General features: G+C 40.9%; 1 long non-coding RNA gene across 1 annotated transcript; it reads right to left on the bottom strand.

Moving 5' to 3' along the window:
• Positions 1–8,019: 8,019 nt before the first annotated feature.
• On the bottom strand, positions 8,020–14,328 carry LOC106696514. The gene is made up of 3 exons (XR_001347471.2): positions 13,356–14,328; positions 9,190–9,317; positions 8,020–8,392 (listed from the first exon to the last, which is right to left on the bottom strand). It is a non-coding gene; the product is annotated as an uncharacterized LOC106696514 (long non-coding RNA).
• Positions 14,329–14,488: the final 160 nt, after the last annotated feature.

Consider the following 14,488-nt stretch of genomic DNA (forward strand, 5'->3'; position numbering starts at 1 on the left):
ATGTGCCCTGACCGGGAATTGAACAGTGACTTCCTGGTTCATCGGTTGATGCTCAGCCTCTGAGCCACACTGGCTGGGCAAGAAAAATATTTTAAATCCACTTCCTTTTCTGGAGACTCCACTTCACCACAAAGAAATTAGTTACATTTCCAACAGTTTCCTCACCGGCCACCAATTTCTCAACATAATCCTATCTGACTTTTTCTCTTACCAAACTATGAAATTATTTTCATAAAGATTACTATAATTTTTTGCCAAAAGATTCAATAAATATTTTGATCTTCTTCTTGAATCAGCAGCCAAAATGATGACTGATCCCTTCCTTAAACATGCTTATCCTTTGGCTAACATGATTCTGTGCACTCCTGATATTCCTCTTTTGTTTGTGGCTGCTACTTCATTGTCTTCTTTGTTGGCTCATCCTCTTCTGTGCTGCCTTTAAGTTCATCAAGGCTCAGTTGTAGGCTCGCTGGAGCCTAGACTACCTCCTTAGACAATCTCGAACACACCCAGAGCTTAAATCCCATATATCTTCAGTGTGCCTCTGATACATGCAAACAAAGATTTCACATAGCTCTCTCTTTTGAGCTCTAGATGAGGAGAGCTATGTGAAATCTTTGTTTGCATGTATCAGAGGCACTTTCCACTCAAACATCCTAAGATGAAAAATGATCTATCCCCCCAAGTTAGCTCATCTGTGGTGTTTTTTATTTCAGTAAATATATCAGCACCAAAATCTACTCAACTGAGCAAGCCTGAAGCTTGGGAGTTGTCCTTGCCACCCACCACTTGCTCATCCTCCATCTATAAATCATTACAAAGATTTGTTCATGTTACCTTCTGAATATCCCTTGAATCAATTTCTTTTATCTCCTCTCTTATTACCATAGTCCAATCTACCACCAACTCTCACCTGAATCACTATAATAACCTTTTAACGGGCCACTTCATATCCTCCACTCAATTTTCTACTCTGTTGGCAAATTGATTTTTGTTTAATTTAACCTAAATATGATCATGTAATTTCCCAGCTTAAAAGCCTGTCAATAGACTCCAATTGTGTTAAAGATTAAGACCAAAATATACATCTTGTATACAATGTAAACCCTGCCCCTCTTTTCCACCTCATTTCTCAATACTCTCCCTCATAGGGGAATGTGCCATGTTCAGTACTGCCTCAAACATTTGCAAAAAGTCTTCTTTCTCCTCCAAACAATCTTTTCTTCTCCCCAAGTTTACTTAGTTAACTCCTATTCCTACTGCAAATTTTAACTCAAACATTACTTTCTCAGGGAAGCATTCTTAGAACTACCATTCCAGGTTAAGCTCACCTTTTAAGCATTATGGAAGCTTCATATCTTTCTTTCACATCACTTTCCATGGTTCATAACCCAATATTTGATCAATTTCTGTCTCCTAGCTAGACTGTATACTCCATGAGAGCAGAAAGAGCATGAGTTTTCCCATCACCATTGTAGCCCCAGAACCTAGAATAGCAATTGGCGCAAAGTAGATGCTGAATAAATAAACATGTCAGTAATAGTGCTTTACTGTGCAAGGCAGGCAATAAGAAGTAAATAAAGGTATTAATTCTATGCCTCAGGTAATAAACATAAAAAGACTCAGAGAAGAAAAACATAATATGAATAAAATTTCCAGTGACATATTTATGAACCTTTTAGGAACTGAACCAAAAGGTGGTTGGGAGAGGATATATAACTCTACACTATGTCTTTTGCAATGCTGTCAGATTTAATCTGAAAAGAAAAACACCTCCCAATAATCAATTCTATAAGAAAACTTTAAAAAAGGACCAAGAGAAGAATAGTGGTTTATATTAAAACTAGTAGCCCGGTGCACGAAATTCATGCACATTAAAAGGGAATTAATTGCCCTAACTGGTTTGGCTCAGTGGATAGAGCATCAGCCTGTGGACTCAAGGGTCCCTGGTTCGATTCCGGTCAAGGGCATGTACCTTGGTTGCAGGCACATCCCCAGTGGGGAGTGTGCAGGAGGCAGCTGATTGATGTTTCTCTCTCATCGATGTTTCTAACTCTCTATCCCTCTCCCTTCCTCTCTGTAAAAAATCAATAAAATATTTTTTTTAAAAAAGGGAATTAATTAGCAGAGATATTTTAATATTGCTATTTGCCCTTTCTCTATAATAGAAGTGTGAGAGATGAAAGGAAATTAGTAAAATGTATATGAAAATAATATATAAATTTATTAATAAATAAACAGTAACAAATAGATATAACAACAACAGAGGCATGATATAAAAACAACAAAAACATGATATAAAACAACAGTGATGCAAACAATGACTGATAAAGTGATTAAACTTATTCTAATATCTCCCTGTACACCACATTAAGAGTGAAAACACTTTCAGAGTGCTTGACTAATTTCCCTTGTGATGAAGTATTTAGAACTTTAACTGTAACATCACATGCTCTTCAAACTCAAGAGAAAGCAACATATAACTGACCATGTGCAAAAACGGGTTTAGGTAGGAATATGCCTACTTTGTCTAGAGTTTGTCCTTGTGATTTATTAACAGTCATCACAAATGCTGGCATCACGGGAAACCGTCGTCGAATCAATTTAAATGGGAGGCCAGTGTCAGATGGGGACAAATTAATTCTTGGAATCAGAACAGCCTCTCCCTCTGCAGATCCTGTTAATACTTCAGCTTCGATAATGTTAGGTCTTAATCTTTTGATAATAAATCTGGTACCATTATAAAGACCCCATTTACTGTTGAGATTTCTCAATAGCCTGATGATTGCACCCACTTTCAATTTTAATTTATGACACGGCATTCCCGAAGGAGTAATACTATTAAGAAATTCGATGGGAAAATTTTCCTTTTCAGCATCATCTGTGGAATCAATTGAATCATCACTCAAATATGTGTGAAAATCTCCATCGAGTATATCCAAATTTTCTTCATTTAATTTTTTGAACATGCTCATTTTTTGGACAAAGAATTGCACATTTAGATATATTTTTAATATTATCTATAGCAGTGGTTCTCAACCTTGGCTGCACATTAGAATCACCTGGGAATCTTTTTAAAATCCTGATTCCTGGGCCTCATCCTCCGGAAATTGTTTCTTTGTTATGGGGTGGGGCCACAACATTAGTAACAAAGAAACAGAATTAAAACTTTATTGTGGGGAGCCGCTACAGTGTTTTGGACAGGTTCAAGCCTTGGACTGATGAAAGGGCACAGTCCTCTCATTGCCACGTGCAAGTCCCAGCTTGTAGGGCAGAGCCCTCCCAACACAATTATAGCGAACAGCTATAATTGTAAGCTTGAACCTATGGTCCGAACACGTGGCCCCACGTGCCTGAGTGATGTAGGCTTGATAGAGTTCAGGTGCATGTAGTTGAGTAGGATTGAAACCCAGGAGAATGTTGTAAACATCTTGGTCACGCCCTTACTTTGCCTCGTAGCTTCTGCTATAAAATAAAGGCATGGCTGTGGGCGTGGTCGCTGTCTCTCAGAGAAGCAGGGTCCCACCGAGACCCGGCTTTCATTCTCTTGTCTGTCTTTTCTAAGCCTTTCAGCCGCCCCAACTCAGGTTCACCCTTGGCTGTGCTGGCGCAGCACACTTTATAAAGATATGCCTCCACGCTCCCAGGGCAGGTTCCTGCCTCAAACCCCGCCCTTACAGGAAACAGCTCCGGGAAACAGCTCTGGGGAGGTCACAGCCATTGCCAAGACAACCCCTGCAGGACTGACTTCCTTCCACTTGGTCGAGGTTCTGGTGGTCATGATGAACACCACCCAGGGTTTTTATATAAGTAGTATCTGTATTTCAGACTGAATTTTCATTAGATTTCTCTGTAAAATAGATCTACCTCTCCTCCTATCCAAAATACCTAGAAAATATAGTTTAAAAAATAATGAATCACAAAATAGAAAGGTATGATCAGATTGACAGGGAGAGTCCAAAGTAGAAAACCAGGATCCATATCATGTGCAGGAGAAGACTATTCCAGAAACACAAACAATTTCAGAGAAACTCTAAACCAGGAAATCAATTTCTGTTGTGAGCCACATAGTAAATGTTTCAGGCAGAGTGTAAAATAAAGTGAGGCTAGTGAGCTTTACAAAGGAGCACTTCCTTGGTATTACATCCTAGGCGCCTCTCTTTCCTCACCTTAGTCCTAGTCTTGAGTTTAGGTTTTGTGAGTTATGTACTCTGTAGCAATTAATCAACTCTGTCATTGCATACTAAAAGCAGTCATGTGCTCCAATAAATCTTTATTTACAAAAACAGGTAGCAGGGTGGGTTTGGCCTGAGGGCAATAGTTTTGCTGACTCCTGCCCAAGTTCAGGATCCACAAACACAATGAAGCACAATTGGGCAAGAATACAAAAAACAACAGTAAAAAGAGTTACACCAGAGGAGATCCTCCCCTTACCACTGGGTTTTCTCCACTCCATACTGAGCAGTGGGCAGCAGTAGAATTTCCCAAGTCCTATAGAATCATGACATGCTCAAAACTGTCTTTTTAAAATACTCTCACGTTTTAATGCAGTCACATTTGACTGACTATAGAATTCTAATCTATATGTATAAAAGCCTAAGCGACCTTTACGACTGAACAACTGGAACGACCAGAACGACCAGTCGACCAGTTGCTATGACACGCACTGATTACCAGGTGGCAGATGCTCAATGCAGGAGCTTCCCCCTGGTGGTCAGTGCACTCCCACAGCCAACCTCCCATGGCCAGCCAACCTCCCCTGGTCCTTCCCCCTGGCTGGTCCCTCCCCACAGACGGCAGCCAACCTCCCGCCGTCCCTTCCCACCCGCCATGCACAAATTTGTGCACCAGGTCTCTAGTGTAAAATAATTTCCTCTCAGACTCAGAGACTGTTCTGTTGTCTTCCAGTATCCTGTATTGATGATGCAAAAATCCATTGACATTCTGCTTCTTATTTTTTTTGTAAGTAATCTTTCTTTTTACTCTGGGAACTTTTAGAATTTTCTTTTGATCTTAGAGAGAAGAGAAAAAAATCAGCAAGAAAGTATAGTAGATAGGAAACATAAAGGAAAATGTCAGGATATGATCTGACCTGATTGTATGAATGGATTAAATTCCTCTAGCAATTTACAAAAAAACCCTCTATTTTTAAAAAAAATCAAATCATATATATCAAATGAACTACAAAATGTCTGGAGGCTATGCTAAATATAATCAATAAATATTTACTCAAGGGTCTTAGAGTTTACCGACTGGGAACATAGCTAAGCAGAAACCAAGAAGTGTCCCAAAGAAGAAAGCAGAGTAAAAAGTTCAGCAGGAATGTTATTACACAGCAATAAGTAAATAACACATGCCAGAAGGCTAATAACCACTCCCAAGGGGAGGATGACGGAAGTGATGGTGTGTAACTTCTAAGGCTAGGTCATAAAAGACAATGTAGCTTTCCACCTTGCTCACGAAAATATTTGCTCTAGAAGCCTTCAGCCACTATGTAGGTATCTGGCTACCTTAAGCTTGACATGTTGTGAGTAGTCCAAACTAGCACATTTTGGGTGAAAAGGCCCTGGGACTATAAGAAAAAAGAGAAATGCCCAGTTGGTCCTCAATTGTACCAGGACCCTCCTGATTCAGCTCCAGCATCTATCTGACTACAACACAAATACTGAGCCAAAGTGTACATGGCTAAGTCTGTCCTGAATTCCTGACCCACAGAAACTGAGAGAGATAGCGTGTTTTTTTAAGTGCAGGGTGTCTTACAGTCGACAGGGCAGAGTACGTAAATGCCCTGCTTGCCTCCTTCCACAACCACACCAAACTTACTACTAATTATAAAACAATCCCAGAGAACCACCTGAAGACTAGCTAAACAGAACTCTTATAACTAAGGAAGTAAAGAATAAGCCACATGGAGACTAATAGGAGGGTCGAAGACATGAAACAGTTTGGTCCCACACCCATGTTTGGCCATTAAGAATCAGGAGTGATGGACACAGACACCAGGGGGGTAAGGGCATGAGCGGGAGGTGGGGGGGGGAGAGCAAGGGGGGTAAGGACACATATGTAATACCTTAATCAATAAAGAGAAAATAGAATCAGGAGTGAGCCCAACTGGGTGGCTCAGTTGGTTGGAGCGTGACCCCATCCACCAAAGAGATGTTGCAGATTTGATTCCCCGTCAGGGCCAATCAGTGATTCTCTCTCATCATTGATGTTTCTCTCATCTTCCTCTCTGAAATCAATAAAAAAAAATTGTTTAAACAGAAAAAAAAAACACAAATAAAAGAAAGCAGCATGGAAAGTTCTTTCACAGAAGAATCCTAACAAGGAACTGTTATGTTGTATAAACTTTCCCAGAAGATAAGAAAAGATACAAAGCTTCTCAACTCATTCTTTGATACTATTATAACTCTCATATTAAAACCAGACAAGGATATAGCTTAAGATAAAGAAAATAAAACTCTAAGCTAATGTCACTCCTGAACCTGTGAAAGTTCTAAGTATAATATTAACAAATTGAATATAACAATATATCCTATATAATAAACGGCGAATGCCGAAACCGGTTTGGCTCAGTGGATAGAGCGTCGGCCTGCGGACTGAAAGGTCCCAGGTTCGATTCCGGTCAAGGGCATGTACCTTGGTTGCGGGCACATCCCCAGTGGGAGATGTGCAGGAGGCAGCTGATCGATGTTTCTCTCTCATCGATGTTTCTAACTCTCTATCCCTCTCCCTTCCTCTCTGTAAAAAATCAATAAAATATATTTAAAAAAAAAATATTTGAAAAAAAAAAATAAATAAACGGCGAATATGCAAATTGTCCCCTTGGGAGTTCGACCAACCTGGAGTTCAACCGCTTGCTATGACGTGCACTGACCACCAGGGGACGGTGCGGAATGAAGGAAGGACCCGGCCAGCGCCCGGCAGCTGGGGAAGTAAGGCCCCGATCAGCCCTGATCACCAGCCAGGCCTAGGGACCATACCCGTGCATGAGGAAGCGGGGTTTATTCCAGATAAACATGGTGCATTCAATATTAGGAAATGATTCCATGTAGTATTTTTGCACTGAAAGATTAAAGGATATAAGCCATGCGATTATTTCAATAGATAGCCAAAATAGAATTTTAGAAAAGTCAACACCCATTCATGTTTAAAAAACTTAAATGCCAGGGCTGACCAGCAACCCCTGAATGACGAATGAACAGATTACTCAGACACAGTTTCACTTTGGGGGAGAGGGCTAAGGGGTTTGCCCAGCTGAAGAAGCCAGGCCACCTTGATTGCCTGCCTTGTTAGGCCTTTATTGGAATTTTTATCTTTAGATATAATCAGTAGGGTGCGTAATCTTGGGAGGACACATGTTTACATTATCCTCTAGACAAGGGCATCCAAGGATTAAGCATAAGGATTCCAGTAAACACCCCAGGGTCTGCATGTACACAGGCTTGTTTGGAAAGGTCAAGGAATAATTAGGGGCGCCGCCTTCAACACTCCCTTAAGTCTCCCCGAAGTCAGAATTCCAATAAGGCAGGTGGCCTTCCACACACTTCCCCTTTATCAGAATGTCCTCCTTACAACTTTCCAACCAAGTCTCTTGTGCTCCCCAACACTTAAATTCATAGCAAGCTAGAACATGCAAATCAACTTTTATATGCTTCTAAATTCTATAAGTATTTAAGGTAAACTTATGTGTTCATGCTTGTTTAATTTAAAAAATAACAAGCCCTGGCTGGTTTGGCTCAGTGGATGGAGCGTCGGCCTGCAGACTGAAGGCTCCCAGGTTCGATTCCGGTCAAGGGTGTGTACCTTAGTTGCGGGCACATCCCCAGTGGGAGGTGTGCAGGAGGCAGCTGATCGATTTTTCTCTCTCATCGATGTTTCTAACTCTCTATCCCTCTCCTTTCCTCTCAGTAAAAAATCAATAAAATATATTAAAAATAAAAATAAAAAAATAAAAAATAACAAGTCATGCACAAATGATCAAGTTATATGATCAAATTTATTGCATAATTTCCTAGCTCTTCACTTTTACATCACTTTTTCACAGACTTTGTTACAAGATCAAAAATAATACACACTTCCAAATGTGTAAAAATAATTGGAATGAATAAGTATGATCTGTATAAATTTATTTCTTCTTTGATTTTTAAAACATATTTATATACTAATTAGAATTCAGGGCCAACATAACTCATTACATTTCAGTATACTCACACACATGAATAATTAGTTTGAATAATTTCATTGTAAAGAAACTTGTGAATTCTTAGTAAATATGATGGTTCTGGCACACAGCTTTAAAGTCATTCTTAAAACTTGAATATTCTTGGCATATGAAGAACTACACTAGAATATCCAGAACATGGGTATTCTGTAAGGAAAAGATCATCTTCTGAAAGTGAAAACAGAAAGCAATGAAATTATAACACCAAAAGCTGAAGAAACAGCTTACAAATGTACTGTTGGAAAACTTGGAAGATGACCAATCCCCATGTCAAGAACATGGCTGAAATGTCACTAATGTAAAATGAAATGGCACTGTAACTTGCCTGGCACATTGAAATGGTGCTTATGGAATTCGTCACTGTTTTCTAATACTATCCAAGAAGAGGGTGCATTGATTCTAGAAGACAAACAACCCTAACCTTGACAGAAATGTCCCCAGAATTTTTAAAAAGTGAATTTTTAAGACTTAGATGGCTTAATGGAAGTATTTTTTAAGAGACTCTAACAATCAATGTCTTATTCTGTATCCAGCAAACAAATTATTAACATGCAAACTGGTTTTCAGAGAGAACCTGCTGTACAGGTAACAGGATCCCATTGTCAAGTCAGGTTTATTTCACATTGCAATTACTTAATTTTCCATCGAAGAGACCAATGTATTGCTTGTCAGTTTAGTTAGTGTTTCTCAGTCCTCTATAGTTCGATCACCTTCGAGCCACTTGATGAAATTCTTTCTGAACCAGTATTTATGGGGCATGCAGTGCACATGCACAACTCAAGAATTCTAAATTCAGAGTAGATCACAAGGATTCCTCTCTGCATGAGGAGCCCCTCAGCCTCATATGAAAAATGGGGGAAAGCTTTTTGGGATTGATGGTATGACTAACACCCTGGACAAAGATGGGGTCCAAAATGTTCCCTTGCCTCTCATTACCAGGTATTTTAGGAGAACAGAAAACTCACCACTAGGAAAGCAAGAGATATGTAGCCCAGGCCAAGATAAACAGGTGGTTTCTTCTGGGACCTACAGCCAAGTTCCATGGCAGATGGACTGTGGTTAGACTTCTTTGGGAGGAAAATGTTCTCTCACCCTGTTGTCAGAGGGAAAAACAAGAGGAATAATGGTTAAATGAAGAAGAGAAAAGAAACTTCTTTTTCTTTAATTGGTGTTATTAGCCAATATCTGAGAACTACACCCATTGGGTCTGCCAGGTTATATGGCCACAGAAAAAAGCTGGTAAAATGAGGAAAAAAGTAGTAGAGCTGGGAGTCAGGGACCTCTTTTTTGGAAAAAGAAAGAGATACTGTGATAACTGGGAAACGGAGGTTTTTGTTTTGTTTTATTTTTTCTTTCAAATGAGAGAGGTTCAAATATGTTTATATGCCAAGGAGAAGTCAAGAGAAAGGGGGTGTCTGAAGGTTCAGAAGAGAGAAGGTGTGATGGCTAATGAACAGGACCTAAGGAGAGAGGTGGGGAAGGGGAGGGGAGGATGTGGGATGGATCCAGAGTACAGGTGAGAGAGATTCACCAGGGGAAGAAAGAGGGATACCTCTTTCCTTGAGGCTGAAGAAAAAAGAAAACATGCGTGGGTGTCTACATATGTCAGGGTAAACCTGGTCATGCTGTGGTAACAGCCTCCAAAATCTTCATGGCTTACAATAAAGGTTTATTTCATACGCTACATGGCCAGGGCAAGTTGGCTCTGATTCGGTCCACATTTCAGGATTTAGGCATGTGGATCAGGCCCTCACTGGAATACTGCCATCTTTGGTGGCAGAAAGAAAAGAGAGAATGGCAAATCATGCATGAGTGCTCAAAGCTTCTGCTGGGAGGTGATGCACAACACATCACATCAGTTCACATTTCATGGCTAAAGCAACTCCCGTGATCATGCCTGAGTTCAATAGAACAGACACATAGGAGAGGAATGAGGAATATGGGTGAGCAATACAATAGAGAGGGGCTTTGAATATGGGCAAACAACGCAATCTATCACAAGGCCCATCCTGCTTTTGTTGGTGATAGAAGTTGCTCCTTCATTCATTCAATAAGTATTTATTAAGCACTCCTGCTTGCCTTAATCCCAGCCTCTAACGATCATTGATCTGCTTTCATTGTAGAACTTCTAGAATTTTAAAAATGAAATCATACAGTATGTAGCCTTTCATGTTTAACTTCTTCAAGGAAACTAATCTTATGTTGAGGCTATGAAAACAACTTACAGGTTAAAAAAGGCAAGGAAAGTAGTAAGGCTCACCAGTCTGAGCGCCCACCTACTTTGGCTTCATCCTAAATACCAATTCCCAGGAAAAATTGAGTCTTATGTGCTGGTTATATTTTTCTAGAACTCATTAAAATAATTATTAATGTTAAAAATGTTAATTTGAGCACATCTCAGATAAGCAAGCCTCACTTAGGAAAACACTTCATTAAAAGATCTTGACAACCTTTTATACTTCTAACACATTCTCTCAATCATTAATTTTGGCCATTGAGTCTTAAATAAAGTGGCCATTAGCAAAATGTATAAGTAATTATAACTCCCAAATCTCCACATATAGCATCATAACATGCAAGTCCACATTTACCTTATTTTTAAAGATAAATTCAAACCTTTTCCTTTTTGCTTTCTACCTTTATTTCCCATTTTATTTGGTTGGGATAAGAAAAATTTGTTTGGATATAAGGGAAACCAAAAACACAACTAATAAGGTGGGAAGATTGAGACTTGCCATGCAGCATACATAGATTGGGAAGACTTCCTGCAGAATATGAGATTTGAAGAACTGGAACTTTGCTAGCCAGGGCTTTGTACTCTAATGTAATTGGGAGAACTCTACAGGAAGAGTTCTATGGTTGTAACTCCCCCTTTCCTTAACTTCCTTTTCCCCCCTTATATGAATACTCCTCTATCTTGGCACATAGGCCAGAATGTGCATGTAGCTTGCTATGTCTGCTTGTACTGGGTTGCAACCCCTTTCTTTTTCCCAAATAAATCCTTTTTGGTGATGAAACACCTGGTTGATATTAATATTCAGTTGAAAACAGGAACATTTTGCAACGTAATGCCTGTAGACGACCCATGTAGGTGCAGTAATTCTTCCTACATGTGGATTACTGTATCCGTTTCCATTAAACCACTTTCTTTCCCAGTTACTCTGACACTTCCATACTTTTAGGGTAAGAGTCATCAGTTTTCTGTGTGTCTCTGTGATTGTGGAGGACCCAGCAGCCTGAGTTATTAAAGAGTGCTTCAGAGATGGTTAGCAGATAATCAGATCTATGAAAACCCTTTCTGTAGATGAGGCCTTTTCTTTAGCAAATTAGAACTCTAATGGAGGTTTGAATAAGAAAAAGGCCTAACCAATGAAAAAGTTCCTTTGTTATTGTTTGTCTTTGTGGTCATTGTTGCTGCTTGGTAAGGCTAGAGGACGTTTTGAAGGTTGATGGATAGGAACAGCGTCATGACTTGCAGCGTCATGTGGGTGAGCCCCACATCTATTTCTCCAGTGTTTTTTTACTGAGATGAAATCAGGTCAGGTTGGAATTCTGAGGCAACTTAGAAATACAAAAGCGTACCAAAGGCTGTCTGGAAGGGTATGTAGGAACAGGAATGGTGTAGTAACACCCACTTGGCTTGATCAAATGGACGTGTCCAGGCACTCTGTGGGATATAAACACCGAGCTGGATGCCCAATCCACCCTGCTTAGATTAATCCAGGGCTTTGAATAAAGGGGCGGGTCCATTTGAGTCTTTGTACTTGTCGGGTTTTGTCACGTTGTAAGGACCTATGAGAAACAGTTTCTCAGACTTTCTTACATGCTACTAGGTATGCTAGCTGTTATTCTTTTTAAAATGTTTTAATTGATTTCAGAGAGAGGAAGAGGGGGAGAGATAGAAACATCCATGAGAGAAAACATCAATCAGCTGCCTCCTGCACCTCCCCCCAACCCCCAGGATTGAGCTCCCAACCAGGAATCAAACTGTGACCTCCTAGTAGTTCATAGATCAATGCTTAACCAATGAGCCACACTGGCCAGGTTAAACTGTCTTTCAAGGAAGGCCATTTCAAAATGAAATCGTGACTTTGTATATGGTGATAATTTCATAGTTCTAGTTCTAAACCCCAATTAATTCAAAATTGGTCCTGCTTATGCACGTAGTTGCATATAGACCAGTGGTTCTCAACCTTCTGGCCCTTTAAATACAGTTCCTCATGTTGTGACCCAACCATAACATTATTTTCGTTGCTACTTCATAACTGTAATGTTGCTACTGTTATGAATCGTCATGTAAATATTTGATATGCAGGATGATCTTAGGCGACCCCTGTGAAAGGGTCGTTTGACCGCCAAAGGGGTCGAGACCCACAGGTTGAGAACCGCTGATATAGAGTGTGCCTAATTCTATCATAGACAAATGGTGATTTCTATTGGTAACATGACTACATTTTCCTCTGAAGATTGCTGTGAGGGTTTAAGTCACTAATATGTGAACAGGTCTATGACTGTCCCTACATTTAACATGTCAGTGAAATAACATTTTTACCTGTACTGATATTAAACTTTCTCACCTTAAAACTTCAAATTCAATTCAAATACTGCAAGATCGAAGTTTATTTTGCTTTTTTAAAACAAAAATGGTACCATAAACAAAGCCCACTTTGTAATTAGAATCCTTTCCCCCTTGTATAAGGCAGCATAGAAAAATGGTGAGTTATACAAACATGGATTCCAAGAAGCTAAGCAAAAATAATTTTTCACTTAAGTAGGCTATGAAAATTTTAAATGAATAAAGAAAAAAAGCACCAAACTGAAAGGGACAAAAAGGATCATTTTCCTTCTCTGAACTGCACTGCTTGAACTAAATTAACAAAATCTCCCAAAATAAAAATATTTAAGTAATTTATTTGCATGTTTTTAAAAGTACTTTTCCCCAGTAAATACCGGGTCAACAAAAACAAAAAAAACAACTGCTTCTTTGTTTTATTTTAAACCTTGTTGCTGAAAATAATTCTAAGTGTATCGGTATTATTTACTACTTTAGTGAGTGTCTAGCGATATCCCACCCCTTCTGTGAATTTAGTTCTAGTTCTAAACCCCGATGGAATCTACCTATGGAATCTACCTATAGATGGAGGCAAATGTCCAGAATCTGCAGGGACTCCAGAACACAGCTGGACCACAGTCACTTTTGACTGAAGAGGTCTCCGTTTCTTGTGATGAATCTCTCTCAAGTCACACTCCCCTTCTTCACCCATAAAATAAGACTTCCGCCAACTTGAAGGACAGTCTATAAAGTCCCTGTATCCCTTTCCATTAAACCACCTTCTTCCCAGCTACTTGTGTCTTGTAAAACCTAAACCTTAAAATAAAATTTAAAAAAAGCAGGAATTGACTGCGTGGACAAAGGGAATCGTAGTTTTACGCAAAAATGCAACCCCATATGAGCACTGAGCAAATGGATGGTTGCATCTGAAGTCATCCGACTGGTCACTTGGCGTCTTCATGTGGAGGTTTCCCAAGAGTTAACGATCGTAACCACGAGAAGTCAGTTTCGCACCGTCCAAGACTCGGCCCGTTGCCCTTTACTTCTAGGCAACATTTGTTTCAATTAAGTCGTGTCTCCTCATTATCTGTGAGGACGGAATTCATCCCCTGCCCTTCGGTGCAGGCGATTTTTTCCGGGAAAATGAAAACATCCCTCCAGGGATCAAATAGCTCAACCGTAGAGCCGGAGGAAGGCGGGGCCCACGTGTCCCATGAGAGGGCCCTCAGACCCGCTCCTCACCGCAGGCCTGCAGCTGCCAGAGCGAGGGTTCGGGGTCAGGAGAGGCCAGCGGGATGGCGGCCACAGGCTCGGTCCCCCCGCCACGCCGGGGACAACACAACGGGAGTAACCGCGGGACGGAGCAGGCAGTGGCGCGACTGCAGGACTCAGAACACGGGCCGGGACTGGGCACGACAGGAAGGGGTCCGCGAGGCTGGCGCACCGGGACTGCAGGAGCGGCGAGGCTACCCACGGCGCCCTCCGGTCCCGCCGGGAAACGAAACCCCGGGTCCCGGGCCCGGCGGCCCCACGGCCTCCGGCTGAACCGGGGTGGGCGTTCCCCAGCAGGGAGCGCGTGCCTCACGTCCTCCCCTCGGACTCGCCCCGAGAAACTGATAACGCACGCCCTGCCAAGCTTTGGGGCCGCTTTACACTCCCTTGGGGATGGGCTGGGCGAGCACCAAGTTGAGTCCGTCCGACTTCCGGGCTTG

This window comes from Myotis lucifugus, unplaced genomic scaffold, assembly GCF_000147115.1.
Source record: "Myotis lucifugus unplaced genomic scaffold, Myoluc2.0 scaffold_18, whole genome shotgun sequence".
NCBI lineage: Eukaryota > Metazoa > Chordata > Mammalia > Chiroptera > Vespertilionidae > Myotis > Myotis lucifugus.